Below are 16,419 nucleotides of genomic sequence, written 5' to 3' on the forward strand. Positions count from 1 at the left end.
TTGCCATAAGTTGGACACCACTGGGCACGTCCACCATATATGTTTCATATCCCCAGGTAAGTTACATCCCCGAAAGCATAATTCTGAGACATTCGGGAATATGCTATGGAGTTTAGTGGGCACAAGATATGTCCTATGAAGGACCTTGATCGAGGTTTCTACTAATGATGATTGGTGGCTGCCCTTAGATAGCGTGTCACAGCACCTCCTCCAAGCCTCCACCGGCAGCTCGACACCCAACTCCTCCTCCCACCGTCTCATGAATCCCAATTTCTCCTGATCATAGGGTGGGTTTATAATTGAGTAAAGCAAAGATATCGTCCCTCTTCCCATTGGATCGGAAAGGCACTTTTGTTCATACCCGGAGACGGGAACGGGACGTTTACCTTGGGTTAGACCACCTGCAAAATGTAAGACCTGATTGATGTGCATTGTTTCTCTAATTGGGGGTTCAAACTTCCTTATGAACTCTGCTCTATCCATCAGGACATTGAAAGGGTTGCATAGGTGCTTAATTGTGGTAATCCCCCTCAATATCCACCATGTATATAAATGTGGATCGAGACCAGGTGTAAACATCGGGTTACCTAATATAGAGGTCAAAGGTGAGGGATCAGATTGCAACGAGTGTTTGAATCTAACTCTTCTCCATAAACTGAAAGAGTGGGCTGTATAAGGAGCTGTTATAAAAAGTTCTTTGGGGATTTTTCCCGTAGACCACATTAGGCCTGGTAATGAAAGCGGCTTAATAAGATGTGACTCCAAGTGAACCCACCTTGGTTTGCTATTTTGGGCACAGATATTCGTTAGTTGTGCTATTTGTGCTGCTTTGTAGTAAAGGGATAGATTTGGGAGCGAAACTCCACCATGTCTTCTGTGGAAGAACATTAATTTTTGGGGGATTCTGGCCCTTTTGTTCTGCCATACGAATTTAGAGATCGTAGCGTGGAGGCCTGCAAATGTTTTAGCTGAGATCGGTATTGGGAGGGATCTAAAAAGGTACAAAAACCGAGGAAGAGTCACCATTTTTACAGTATGGATTCTACCCAGCCAAGATAGGTTCAGTGATGCCCATCTGTACAAGTCAGTGTGGAGATTCTGTATAAGTGGCGTGTAGTTCCACTTGTAAAGGGTCGCCCTATTTGTTGTAATATTTATTCCCAAGTAGGTTAGGTAGTTGTCCCTCTTTGTAAATTTAAATTGGGAAGTGATAGTATCCTGTACAGCTTTACTAGTATTGAGAAAAAGAGCTTCCGATTTATCTATATTAATTTTAAGTCCTGAGATGTCTTCAAATGTATGGAGTAGAGAAAGGAGATTGGGGATCGTTATATGAGGGTTGGTAATAGCCAACAGGAGGTCATCTGCGAACAAGCTTACTTTATATTGTTCGCCTAGATTAGACAACCCAGTGATGTTCTGATTTGTTCTAATGGCTTCTGCCAAAGGCTCCATGGCTAGAGCAAAAAGCGCCGGGGAGAGAGGGCATCCCTGTCTGGTACCACGTTGGATAGATATGGGTGAAGGCTTTAATGTTGGGAGTTTTAAATATGCTGTGGGGTAATCATAAAGTAATTTAATACATTCTACGAACTCCCGAGTGAAACCAAATTTAGAAAGGACATGGAAGAGGTAATTCCAGGAGAGCGAGTCGAATGCCTTCTCAATATCCAAGGCTAATATTAAAAGTTGTTCCTTGCGAGAATTTGCCATGTGAATAAGGTTAATATTACGTCTTATATTATCCGGGGCCTGCCTAGACGGTATGAACCCTACCTGATCTCTGTGAATTAGAGAGGGCAGTATGTGATTTATTCTACTTGTAATAATTGCAGTGAATATTTTTAAATCCAAGTTTAATAATGAAATAGGCCTAAAGTTTTTGGTCAATAAATGGTCTTTTTTTGGCTTGGGTAGAACCGTAACATGAGAAACTAGGAACTCCGGCGGCATTTTTGAGCCGTGAAGGAGAGCATCTCCAAATTTTTTGATATGGGGTGAGAGAATTTCTGTAAATTTTTGGTAATATATGGCCGTGAGCCCATCAGGGCCGGGGGCCTTCCCCTTTTTCAGTGTTTTAATGACTGATTGAATCTCCTCAATAGATATTTCGGAGTGGAGTTGTTTAGCTAGTGCGTCTGTAATTTTAGGCAGGTGAAGGTTTTGTAAAAATTGTTGTATCGGGTGAGGCGATAGGGGTCTGGGCTGGGCGTATAGGTTTTGGTAATATTCATGGAATGTCCTATATATTTTGTCTGGATGGGACGAAATCCTTCCCGAGCTATCTTTTATCGAGAAAATCGTGTTGATCATTTCCCTAGAACGTAACTTGCGGGCTAACAGTTTACTCGGCTTATTAGCGAATTTATAAAATTTGGCTTGTGTCCAAGTTAATGCCTTCTCAGTCCTTTTGGTGAGGACGGCATCTAATTGCATTTTAGTTTCCTGAATTTGTTTAGAGAGGTAGAGAGAAGTAGACATCTGATTGGCCTGCTCTAATTTTGCTAATTTGTTTTCTAATCTAGTCAAGTTCTGTTCTTGCTTTTTTCTTTTGGGCTGCCAACTTAATCAGCGAGCCCGTTATGTACTTCTTGTGTGCCATCCAGACAATTCCAGGGGATACGTCTCCTGAGCTATTAAATTTAAAGTATTCGGTTAATTCATCCTTAATTGTATTTGTGATTACAGGGTCAGTAAGTAGTGATTCGTTAAGTCTCCATCTGTATAAGCTAGAGGTGGACACGTTGAATTTGAATACCGAGAGAACGGCATCATGATCAGACCATGCAGAATGTACATGGCGTGAGTATAGGACTGTGGGAAGTGAGGAGGTTTTTGTCAGCTGAAGATCTATCCTAGAGTATGTTTTGTGAGCGGGGGAGTAGTACGTATAACCTCTATTATTGCCATTCATCTCTCTCCATAAGTCTGCTAGGTGATGGTCCTTCAGTAATCGGAGAACTCTTTTCCTCTCATTTTTAGTGATGTCAGTGCGTCTTATGGCGTTGCTATCTAATGTTGGAGTTATCGTGAAATTGAAATCCCCGCACCAGATCAGGTGCTGGAATGAGTAGTTATCTAGCTTGTTTAAAATGGATTTAAAAACTAGAACCTGAGTGGAGGCCGGGAAATAGCTATTTATTATACAGAGTTTTTGCCCTTGTAATGTGCCTAATAGAATTAAGAACCTACCCTCATCATCTGAAAGAGAACTCGTAATCTGTATTGGAAAATTGTTTTTGAGGAGTATTGCTACTCCTTTTGTCTTGTTTGGGCCTGATGATGTAAATACACGGGAATAGTTTTGGTCAAAGTACCTTGGACATGATGAGGTGGAGAAATGCGTTTCCTGAAGACAAAGAATATCAGGATTTTGTTTTTTATAGTCCAGGAAGGCTTTTTTACGCTTGATGGGGGAATTAAACCCCCTCACATTGTGGGATAGGACTCTACACATAAATGGATTGGGTTAGTGTTGCATATGATAGCTTACCCCTAAATTTTCCCCCGACCCCACACATCTTCCGATATCGATCCACGTGGAGTCCATGTAAAGAGGTAAAGCATCCAGAGCAGAGATCTACGATCCTATACAACGTAAATACAAGAGAGGGGGAGGGAAAGAAGACGAGACAGGACAACACAAAACATACAGATATATGCAAGTGGGCTGGAAGCCCACACAACTTGGCGAACTGGTGACCCATATTATGTGGGAAAAACCAGACTTCACCAAAATTGGGCAACATGTAAAAACCCCCCCCAACAAGCCCAACCCCTTCATATTGCTGCAGGTCACGAGATCCCATATTAAGGTATTAATATAACTTCGAAAAACTATTGGGCCTCGTGAAAAGATTTACGCCAACTTCCCATATCAGATTGTATTGTGGACAGGTGAAAATAATAAATATAAAAGAGGAAAAAAAAAAAAAAAAAGGGGGGGGGGGGAGAGGATAGGGAGAGGGGAAAAGAGGGGAGGGGAAGGGGAAAAGAGGGGAGGGAGGGAGGGGGGGGGGAGGAGGGGATGTGAATAAATTCCTTTGGGAGAAAGTGAAATCCTCCAACTCCATCCAGGCAACCAAGACCACCCTTTCATGGGTGATAATCCACTCTCATAGGTGTTGAGCGTAAATAGAAGCAAAGTTAGATAATGTTAAATTAGACCGCCACACTGTTAATGATCTTTCAAGTGATGTTCGCACGCTGGCTTCTTGTCACTCTTGGGACCTCTTTCCACTCCCTAGTTGGTCTGGGTTTCCTCTGAGGCAGTGGTTGTAGATCATCTGGAATCCTGATGCCCATCTGTTCGATCATGCGTTTTCCCTCCGCAAGAGACCGACATGTGAAGTGCTTGTTGTCATGGGAGAAAGACAGAGCGAATGGGAAGCCCCATCTATACTTTATTTTAGCAGCTTGCAATGCTGCAGTGAGTGGTCTAAACTCCCTGCGCCTGTTCAGGGTGGCAGGAGCAATGTCAGCATATAGGCGGACTGAGCATGGAACACCCGGAAGATTTGGGAGGTCCCGTGCTGCTGTTAAAATGAGGTCTCTGGTCTCTTCGTAGTGTAACTTCAGGATTACATCCCTTGGGACATTATCAGACCTCGGTTTGCCCAGCGCTCTGTGTATCCTAGTGATGTGTAGCGTGGCCTGGTCTGCCTGTGGAAGAAGGGCAGTGAATAGGGCAGATGCAGTCTCTTTCAGTGTCACTACTGATTCAGGGAGACCCCTTATACGGAGGTTACTTCTCCGTGATCGATTTTCATAGTCCTCACATTTAATTTCCAGCTCATGTATGCGCTCCATTTGCTGTTTTATTTGCTCCTGGTCTTCCTCAAGCGCGTCTGCCACCGTGTCCATTTTATCCTCTAATGAGGAGGTACGCTGCAGTATCTCCTGCATTTGTGCTGTGACTGATTTCATGGCTATGGCTAGTTCCTGCCTAAATGTCTCCTGGAGGGTTTTAATAAGTGCTGCTGTGGGCACTACAGCGTCCTCCCGCGCCAGCCTCTCCTCGCCGTCTCCCGCAGCGTCCTGCTGCATGGTGAGGGGATTAGTAACATCCGAAGCCGGAGCCGCGGTGGCCATTTTGGAGCTGCTAGGATCGGTCAGAAGATCTGCTATCGAGCGGCTAACCGGCTGAGTGGGGGCTCCTTTCTTCGGCATGGTGGTGCACCGGTGCCCAGAACAGGTGAGAAGGCCTCCGGTGCCCTTTTTATGGCTGTCGGCGTGCTAATATGGGTGGTTATGGGCTCAAGGGGGAGCGGAGCTCAGTGCCGCCAAACCGCCGTCCTGAGCTGTATTTTAATGTAAAGTTTTTAACATTCGAATTCAATAAAAATTAAATGTATTTTACTTGGCACAAGCTTCCTGAATCTTTGTATGATATTTGTTATTTGATGGAAGTGCCTCTGATTTAGGCCTGAAAAATAGGTAAATAATTTATACATGCTTGGTATCTGCATACTCGTACTGACCTGGAGAATCATATCACCTGGTAAGTTTTACCATAAAGTGATCATGGTAAATACAAAAACATAAACAATTGTGGAATTACCTCTTATTGCAATTTTAACAGACATGTAATATTTTCCCAGGGAAGGTTGAACTGGAGGAAAAAGGATGAACTTGACAGACCTGTGTCTTTTTTTCTACTTATGTAACTACGTAACCAAGATGTGTGTGGATAGCTATTAAAAATACCCATAATGTAAAGTTCCCTGTGCTTGTATCAGACCCTGTACTCCCTAGATTCTTCTGTATGAAGTCAATGCAGAAATGTTGTTCTCATTGCCTCTTGTCTCAGTAATGTGCCTGGCTTTTAATGACGTAATAGACTGAATATTGCTATATATATATATATACAAGGTACATCGCTCTATGTTACCTCTTAATTCCATACAAACAGATAAAAATAGTTACCTAATCTAGTTGGAAAAAGCACCAATGTTTCACAGCACAAACGAGTTCTTGAGAGTTATTTTTCTCTTACAGAAGAGGCAATTGAATCATGATTGCAGGAACAATTTTGCACGGATGCAGCCAGGCCTTTGCAAAGCGGAGCATGATGAGTCAGGCTGTGGGAAATATGCAATTTATTTATTAGTTTTAGCAAATTCTATTGTGCATTATCCTTATCAATGTAATATATAACACTTTTGAAATTAAAAAATGAGTCAGCAGTAAAGGCGAGGATAATTTGTTCTTCTCAAATTGCCTCCAGGGAGAAATATTTTAAGGAGAGCTTATGTTATTAGTCTGTTATCTGTTAGATGTAGAGCCTTCCACACTGATAAATGACACTGTGCACTCACAAAGCTGACAGACAGCAGGAACTGTCTGCAAAGTTGTAATGCCAAAGTAATATTATTTTCTGTTCATACAAAATGATGCCTGTGGAAACACAGGGTCAGTGGGTTCTTGCGTCCGCTGGCCTGGCTATCTTTAGAAAAACCTCATGGACCAAGGCTCATCCCACTGATCACCCACTCTCCTTACCCATGGGCAGAATACCATTTAGACAACACATGGTGATGGTAAAACTATGTGGCAATACTTTACTGAACCACTAACAGACAATAACATATAGTACAGTCCCAGCAAATACACAAGATGGTGCAAATTACATAATCACACCCTTCTGCTGGTTGGCCAGGATTAGTGCAGCTGTGGTTCCAGGACTGACTACCCCCACTAGTGGCACCCCGCCTTTGGCTGGCACCCACAGAGAGGATAATGAAAAGCTTAGGAAGCTGACAGTCCATTGAGGTACATAGCCAGGTGACCTGATTGTCCCAACCCGGCTTCTCTAAACATCTGCATGGGGCCAGGTGACCTGATTGTCCCAACCTGGCTTTTCCGAATGTCTCCATGAGTTCAGTGATCGTCAATGGAGCAGATCTGTATTCCTCCGGTTTGGCTACTCTCATATAGAGTCTCTCTTGGAACAGAAGCAGATCCCCTTATATAGTTCACAACTGTTCTTCAGGCCATCATTCACAGGTCAGGGAGAAGGTGGGATGAGGTCATCTCTCATTGTTCGAGTATTCAGTCAATTAGCATAGTTTATTCTTCAATGTTTGCAAGCTAACAAGCTGCATGGGTTGGTGCAGTAGGTAATCAACATATTAACAAACATCAATTGTTCAATTAATCTGCCTCCCTGTACTCTAAGGATAGCAGCACAATAAATTGCAACAAATATCAATTCAAGAGTCAAAAAAAGAGGACTTAAACTCTATAGCGCCACCTGTTGGAAGTAGCGATCCTACAAGTCACAATCAACCCTTTAACGAGTCAATAGTGCAATATGACTTAGGATAAAAGCCAAATCAATATCTCAATTCGCAGACACGGTGTTTCGGGCTGTTGGCCCTCGTCAGTGTGACTTGTGGGATCGCTACTTCCAACAGGTGGCGCTATAGAGTTTAAAGTCCTCTTTTTCTCAGAAGAGGCAATTTGCATATTATATTTCCCAGAGAAGCATTGCACGGCGAATAAGCCTCCTTACCTTGACAAGCCAGAGATGGTATGTCACTCTCCATTGTCATGATTCCCATGGCAGGGAATCACAAAAGGACAAGCACCAACGAGCTCTAGGGTGATGGAACCTGAGCTGACCGCGACCCTAAACCTGAACACACAAATAACAATAGCCGGGGAACGTGCCTACGTTGATCCTAGACGTCTCGCACCAGCCGAAGATCTAACTTCCCCTATTAGAAGAAACACAGACCTCTCCTGCCTCCAGAGAAATACCCCACAGAAATAGCAGCCCCCCACATATAATGACGGTGAAATGAGAGGAAGGCACATACACAGTATGAAATCAGATTCAGCAAAATGAGGCCCGCTAAAACTAGATAGCAGAGGATACAAAAGTAAACTGCGCGGTCAGCAAAAAACCCTTCAAAAAACCATCCTGTAATTACTTGAACTCATGTTCCAACTCATGGAACATGAGGAGCAATTACAGCCCGCTAGAGCAACCAGCAGCAAAGAAACAATTATATGCAAGCTGGACAAGACAAAAATAAATCAAAACGTGGAACAAGAAAATCAAAAACTTAGCTTGTCCTGAAGATTACTGAAGCCAGAAGCTGAGGTAACAAAACACTCTGATAACCATGATAGCCGGCGGGGAAATGACAAGAAAGCCCGGTTAAATAGGAAACTTCCAAATCCTAATAGAACAGGTGGACACCAGAGACAGCAGAACACAAATCACCCAGTACCATCAGTAACCACCAGAGGGAGCCCAAAAACAGAACTCACAACAGTACCCCCCCCTTGAGGAGGGGTCACCGAACCCTCACGAGAACCACCAGGGCGACCAGGATGAGCCCTATGAAAAGCGCGGACCAAATCATCAGCATGAACATCAGAGGCAACCACCCAAGAATTATCCTCCTGACCATAACCCTTCCACTTGACCAAATATTGGAGTTTCCGTCTGGAAACACGAGAATCCAAGATCTTCTCCACAACATACTCCAATTCTCCCTCCACCAGCACCGGAGCAGGAGGCTCAGGCGAAGGAACAACAGGTACCTCATACCTCCGCAACAACGACCGATGGAACACATTATGAATAGCAAACGATGCCGGGAGATCCAAACGAAACGACACAGGGTTAAGAATTTCCAAGATCCTATAAGGACCGATGAACCGAGGCTTGAACTTAGGAGAAGAGACCTTCATAGGAACAAAACGTGAAGACAACCACACCAAGTCCCCAACACGAAGTCGAGGACCCACGCGGCGACGGCGATTAGCAAACTGCTGAGCCTTCTCCTGGGACAACTTCAAATTGTCCACCACATGACTCCAAATCTGATGCAACCTATCCACCACCATGTCCACTCCAGGACAATCAGAAGGCTCCACCTGACCAGAGGAAAAACGAGGATGAAACCCCGAATTACAAAAGAAAGGAGAAACCAAGGTAGCAGAACTAGCCCGATTATTAAGGGCAAACTCGGCCAGCGGCAAAAAGGTAACCCAGTCATCCTGATCAGCAGAAACAAAACACCTCAAATAAGTTTCCAAGGTCTGATTAGTTCGCTCCGTCTGGCCATTCGTCTGAGGGTGGAATGCAGACGAAAAGGACAAATCAATGCCCATCTTAGCACAGAACGTCCGCCAAAATCTAGACACAAACTGGGATCCCCTGTCAGAAACGATGTTCTCCGGAATCCCATGCAAACGAACCACGTTCTGGAAAAACAGAGGGACCAACTCAGAGGAGGAAGGCAACTTAGGCAAGGGTACAAGATGAACCATTTTAGAAAAGCGGTCACACACAACCCAGATGACGGACATTTTTTGAGAGACAGGGAGATCCGAAATAAAGTCCATGGAAATGTGCGTCCAAGGCCTCTTCGGGATAGGCAAAGGTGACAACAATCCACTGGCTCGAGAACAGCAAGGCTTAGCCCGAGCACAAACCTCACAAGACTGCACAAAAGAACGCACATCCCTAGACAAGGAAGGCCACCAAAAAGACCTGGCCACCAAGTCTCTAGTACCAAATATTCCAGGATGACCTGCCAACGCAGAAGAATGGACCTCAGAGATGACTCTACTGGTCCAGCTATCCGGAACAAACAGTCTCTCAGGCGGACAACGATCAGGTTTACCCGCCTGAAACTCCTGCAAAGCACGTCGCAAGTCTGGGAATACGGCCGACAAAATCACCCCATCCCTAAGGATACCAGTGGGCTCAGAATTTCCAGGGGAGTCAGGCACAAAACTCCTAGAAAGAGCATCCGCCTTCACATTCTTTGAACCTGGCAGGTATGAAACCACAAAATTGAAACGAGAGAAAAACAGTGACCAACGAGCCTGTCTAGGATTCAGACGCCTGGCAGACTCAAGGTAAATCAAATTTTTGTGATCAGTCAAGACCACCACACGATGTCTAGCACCCTCCAGCCAATGACGCCACTCCTCAAATGCCCACTTCATGGCCAAAAGTTCCCGATTACCCACATCATAATTCCGCTCAGCGGGCGAAAATTTTCTAGAAAAGAACGCACATGGCTTCATCACCGAGCAATCGGAGCTTCTCTGTGACAAAACCGCCCCCGCTCCAATCTCGGAAGCATCAACCTTAACCTGGAAAGGAAGCGAAACATCAGGCTGATGCAACACAGGAGCAGAAGAAAACCGGCGTTTAAGTTCCTGAAAGGCCTCCACAGCCGCAGGAGACCAATCAGCAACATCAGCACCCTTCTTAGTCAAATCCGTCAAAGGCTTAACAACACTAGAAAAATTAGTTATAAAACGACGATAGAAATTAGCAAAGCCCAAGAACTTCTGCAAACTCTTAAGAGATGCAGGCTGCGTCCAGTCACAAATAGCCCGAACCTTGACGGGATCCATCTCAATAGTAGAAGGGGAAAAAAATATACCCCAAGAAAGAAATCTTCTGGACTCCAAAGAGACACTTTGAGCCCTTTACAAACAAGGAATTAGCCCGCAGGACCTGAAACACCTTCCTGACCTGCTGAACATGAGACTCCCAGTCATCAGAAAAAAACAAAATTTCATCCAAATACACAATCATAAATTTATCCAGATATTCACGGAAAATATCATGCATAAAGGACTGGAAGACTGAAGGAGCATTAGAAAGTCCGAAAGGCATTACCAAATACTCAAAATGGCCCTCAGGCGTATTAAATGCGGTTTTCCACTCATCACCTTGCTTTATTCGTATAAGATTATACGCACCCCGGAGATCAATCTTAGTGAACCATTTAGCCCCCTTAATGCGAGCAAACAAATCAGTCAACAAAGGCAAAGGATACTGATATTTTACGGTAATCTTATTCAAAAGACGATAATCTATACAAGGTCTCAAGGACCCATCCTTCTTGGCCACGAAAAAAAAACCTGCTCCCAAAGGGGACGAAGATGGACGGATATGTCCCTTTTCCAAGGACTCCTTAACATAATCCCGCATAGCAGTATGCTCTGGCACTGACAGATTGAACAAACGACCTTTAGGAAATTTACTACCAGGAATTAAATCTATAGCACAATCGCAATCCCTGTGAGGAGGAAGCGAACTGAGCTTAGGCTCCTCAAAAACATCCCGATAATCCGACAAAAATACAGGAACCTCAGAAGGAGTGAATGAAGCGATAGAAATCGGAGGTGCATCATCATGAACCCCCTGACATCCCCAGCTTAACACAGACATTGTTTTCCAGTCAAGGACTGGATTATGAGTTTGTAACCATGGCAGACCAAGTACTAGAACATCATGTAAATTATACAACACCAGGAAGCGAATCACCTCCTGATGAACGGGAGTCATACGCATGGTCACTTGTGTCCAGTACTGAGGTTTATTCATAGCTAAAGGTGTAGAGTCAATTCCCTTCAAAGGAATAGGGACTTCCAGAGGCTCAAGACTAAACCCACATCGCTTGGCAAATGACCAATCCATAAGACTCAGGGCAGCGCCTGAATCTACATAGGCATCGACGGAAATGGATGATAATGAGCAAATCAGAGTCACAGACAGAATGAACTTAGACTGTAACGTACTAATGGCAACAGACTTATCAACCTTTTTTGTGCGTTTAGAGCATGCTGATATAACATGAGCTGAATCACCACAATAAAAGCACAACCCATTTTTCCGCCTATAGTTTTGCCGTTCACTTCTAGACTGAACTCTATCACATTGCATTGTCTCAAGTGCCTGTTCAGAAGACACCGCCAAATGGTGCACAGGTTTGCGCTCCCATAAACGCCGATCAATCTGAATAGCCATAGTCATAGACTCATTCAGACCCGTAGGCGCAGGGAACCCCACCATAACATCTTTAATGGCCTCAGAAAGGCCATCTCTGAACTTTGCAGCCAGGGCGCACTCATTCCACTGAGTAAGCACTGACCATTTCCGAAATTTCTGACAATATATTTCTGCTTCATCTTGCCCCTGAGAGAGAGCTAATAAAGCTTTTTCAGCCTGAATCTCTTGGTTAGGTTCCTCATAGAGCAAACCCAATGCCAGAAAAAACGCATCCACATTAAGCAACGCAGGATCCCCTGGTGCCAATGCAAATGCCCAATTTTGAGGGTCACCCCGCAGGAAAGATATAATAATCTTAACCTGCTGAGCAGGGTCTCCAGAAGAGCGAGATTTCAAAGAAAGGAAAAGCTTGCAATTGTTCCTAAAATTCAGAAAACTAGATCTATCTCCAGCAAAGAACTCTGGAATAGGAATTCTAGGTTCAGACATAGGAGCATGTACAACAAAATCTTGTATATTTTGAACCTTAGCAGCAAGATTATTCAAGCTGGAAGCTAAACTCTGGACGTCCATGATAAACAGCTAAGGTCAGAGCCATTCAAGGATTAAGAGGAGGAAAAAAAAAAAAAAAATCAGCCAGGCTGCAATTAGGGCTAGGCAGCAACCTCAGAGGAGAAAAAAAAAAAAAAACTTCCTCAGACTACTTTTCCTCCTACTTCAGCCCAAACATTTTTTTTGGCCGGCTATACTGTCATGATTCCCATGGCAGGGAATCACAAAAGGACAAGCACCAACGAGCTCTAGGGTGATGGAACCTGAGCTGACCGCGACCCTAAACCTGAACACACAAATAACAATAGCCGGGGAACGTGCCTACGTTGATCCTAGACGTCTCGCACCAGCCGAAGATCTAACTTCCCCTATTAGAAGAAACACAGACCTCTCTTGCCTCCAGAGAAATACCCCACAGAAATAGCAGCCCCCCACATATAATGACGGTGAAATGAGAGGAAGGCACATACACAGTATGAAATCAGATTCAGCAAAATGAGGCCCGCTAAAACTAGATAGCAGAGGATACAAAAGTAAACTGCGCGGTCAGCAAAAAACCCTTCAAAAAACCATCCTGTAATTACTTGAACTCATGTTCCAACTCATGGAACATGAGGAGCAATTACAGCCCGCTAGAGCAACCAGCAGCAAAGAAACAATTATATGCAAGCTGGACAAGACAAAAATAAATCAAAACGTGGAACAAGAAAATCAAAAACTTAGCTTGTCCTGAAGATTACTGAAGCCAGAAGCTGAGGTAACAAAACACTCTGATAACCTTGATAGCCGGCGGGGAAATGACAAGAAAGCCCGGTTAAATAGGAAACTCCCAAATCCTAATAGAACAGGTGGACACCAGAGACAGCAGAACACAAATCACCCAGTACCATCAGTAACCACCAGAGGGAGCCCAAAAACAGAACTCAACACTCCATAAGGAGAAACTATACCCCTTAGACCCCAGTCCAGAGCCTCTCACCTAGCCAAATCAGTTCTCATGCTTCGCACTGACGAGGGCCAACAGCCCGAAACACCGTGTCTGCGAATTGAGATATTGATTTGGCTTTTAGCCTAAGTCATATTGCACGACTCGTTAAAGGGTTGATTGTGACTTGTAGGATCGCTACTTCCAACAGGTGGCGCTATAGAGTTTAAGTCCTCTTTTTCTCAGAAGAGGCAATTTGCATATTATATTTCCCAGAGGAGCATTGCATGGCGAATAAGCCTCCTTACCTTGACAAGCCAGAGATAGTATGTCACTCTCCATAAGGAGAAACGATACCCCTTAGACTCCAAAAAGTTGAGCATTCGCATGCTCAGGCAACTTTTGAGTCTCCTCTTGGCTAGACTTTTCCCAAAGTTACCAATACAAATGACAAACAATGGGGCCAATTACTCAAAGATTTCAAGCCAAAATCCTGGTGTAAAATTCTGATAAGTCGCAAAATGTATCTGCAATTCAGCTGCACCTAAATTTTGCAACTTCTGGCGTCTCCACATCAGTTTATTCCAGCTCTGCCTAAATGGGTGGAGGTGGGCCATATGGGTGACTGGCGACCACTGCTGGCTGCGCCACTAATTATGGTCTGGAATAGGATTTGTGGCAAGGTGCACACAGAGGTATACGCCTCTTCATGAATCAGGGGGGTCAGAATCCAGCATGCTGATCTTGATGAATCAAGCCTATCACCTTTTTCAGGCATATTCCGCCTGAAACACGCCAGAAAAAGAGATTTAAAAAAATGAACAAATGCACGGCTATGAGAAAATGGCTTGCAGTGCATATGTCTAGTTTTTTAAGCTTCTTTTAACTTGTTCAAGCTTTCAAAGACGTTAAAGCGTTTAGAAGAAGCCAGAAGTCCATTCTTGTCTTAACCCCTTCATGACCTTGGGATTTTTCGTTTTTCCGTGTTCGTTTTTCACTCCCCTCCTTCCCAGAGCCATAACTTTTTTATTTTTCCGTCAATTTGGCCATGTGAGGGCTTATTTTTTGCAGGACGAGTTGTACTTTTGAACGACATCATTGGTTTTAGCATGTCGTGTACTAGAAAACAGGAAAAAAATTCCAAGTGCGGTGAAATTGCAAAAAAAGTGCAATCCCACAATTGTTTTTTGTTTGGCTTTTTTGCTAGGTTCACTAAATGCTAAAACTGACCTTACATTATGATTCTCCAGGTCAGTACGAGTTCATAGACACCTAACATGACTAGGTTATTTTTTACCTAAGTGGTGAAAAAAAATTCCAAACTTTGCTAAAAAAAAAAAAAAAATTGCGCCATTTTACGATACTCGTAGCATCTCCATTTTTCATGATCTGGGGTCGGTTGAGGGCTTATTTTTTGCGTACTGAGATGACATTTTTAATGATAGCATTTTGGTGCAGATACCTTCTTTTGATCGCCCGTTATTGCATTTTAATGCAATGTCGCGGCGACCAAAAAAACGTAATTCTGGCGTTTCGCATTTTTTTCTCGCTACGCCGTTTAGTGATCAGGTTAATGCTTTTTTTTAATTGATAGATCGGGCGATTCTGAGCGCGGCGATACCAAATAAGTGTAGTTTTGATTTTTTTTTAATTAATTTATTTTGATTGGGGCGAAAGGGGGGTGATTTAAACTTTTATATTTTTTTTATTTTTTTCACATTTTTTTTAACTTTTTTTTTTAACTTTTGCCATGCTTCAATAGCCTCCATGGGAGGCTAGAAGCAGGCATAGCACGATCGGCTCTGCTACATAGCAGCGATCATCAGATCGCTGCTATGTAGCAGAATTGCAGGTGTGCTGTGAGCGCCGATCACAGGGTGGCGCTCACAGCTGCCGGGGATCAGTAACCATAGAGGTCTTAAGGACCTCTATGGTTACTATTCTGAAGCATCGCCGACCTCCGATCATGTGACGGGGGTCGGCAATGCGATCATTTCCGGCCGCCCGGCCGGAAGCGGTAGTTAAATGCCGCTGTCTGCGTTTGACAGCGGCATTTAACTAGTTAATAGGTGCGGGCAGATCGCGATTCTGCCCACGCCTATTACGGGCACATGTCAGCTGTTCAAAACAGCTGACATGTCCCGGTTTTGATGCGGGCTCACCGCGGAGCCCTGTATCAAAGCAGGGGATCTGACCTCGGACGTACTATCCCGTCCGAGGTCAGAAAGGGGTTAAAGATGCTGTCCAGCTTTAGGCTACAAGTCTGCAGTCACTCTGTAAGACTTGTAAATACTTACATCGCGCGCTATGAGGATTTCCCAATGCCGGGAATAGTGGGTGTGTGACCGCAAGTATGTGATTTGCATACATAGAATCACGGGACGACTAAATCGGCTCAGCCTTGGTCATTGCAAGTATATTGAGCGAGGGCGGATAAGTCCCCTCGGAGTGTAGTCGGAAGCATGCAAATCGCATTCTTGCACTCACATGACCACTCTCTCCCTATGGCTACTTTCACACATCAGGTTTTTTGCATCAGGCCCAATCCGGCGAATGTTGGAAAAACTGGATCTGGTGCAGATTGTGCAGACTTTCATTCTAGCAAACAGCCGGAAGCGCCGGATCCGGCGCTTCAGGCTTTTTCGCTGGGGACAAAAAATGTTGCTATGGACGTTTTTTCAAGAAACCAGAAATGGCAGATTTGCCGGATCCGTCGAAAATCGGACAAAACGCAAGGTCATCAGGCACAATCCGGCACTAATACAAGTCTATGGGAAAAAAACGGATCCGGCGGCAACATTTGCCGGTTCCGTTTTTTTGAAAATTAGCCGGATTGAGCCTGACGCTCAAAGTAGCCTTTGAGAATCCTGATATTGGAAAGATATATATCTTGGAACCGTGTTAGCCAGTATATAGAAAAATATTTAGAATTGAGAGTCCTCAGTGGTTGATACCTTTTAATGGCTAACTGAAAAGATGGTAACAAATTTCAAGCTTTTGAGACTACACGGGTCTCTTCATCAGGCCTGATGAAAAGGCCTGAGTAGTCTCGAAAGCTTGCAATTTGTTACCATCTTTTCAGTTAGCCATTAAAAGTTATCAACCACTGAGGACTCTCAATTCTAAATATTTTTCTGTGAGAATCTTCACAGTAAACAGCTAAAGAACGAAA

The sequence above is a fragment of the Ranitomeya imitator genome, chromosome 6 (genome assembly GCF_032444005.1).
Source record: "Ranitomeya imitator isolate aRanImi1 chromosome 6, aRanImi1.pri, whole genome shotgun sequence".
Classification (NCBI taxonomy): domain Eukaryota; kingdom Metazoa; phylum Chordata; class Amphibia; order Anura; family Dendrobatidae; genus Ranitomeya; species Ranitomeya imitator.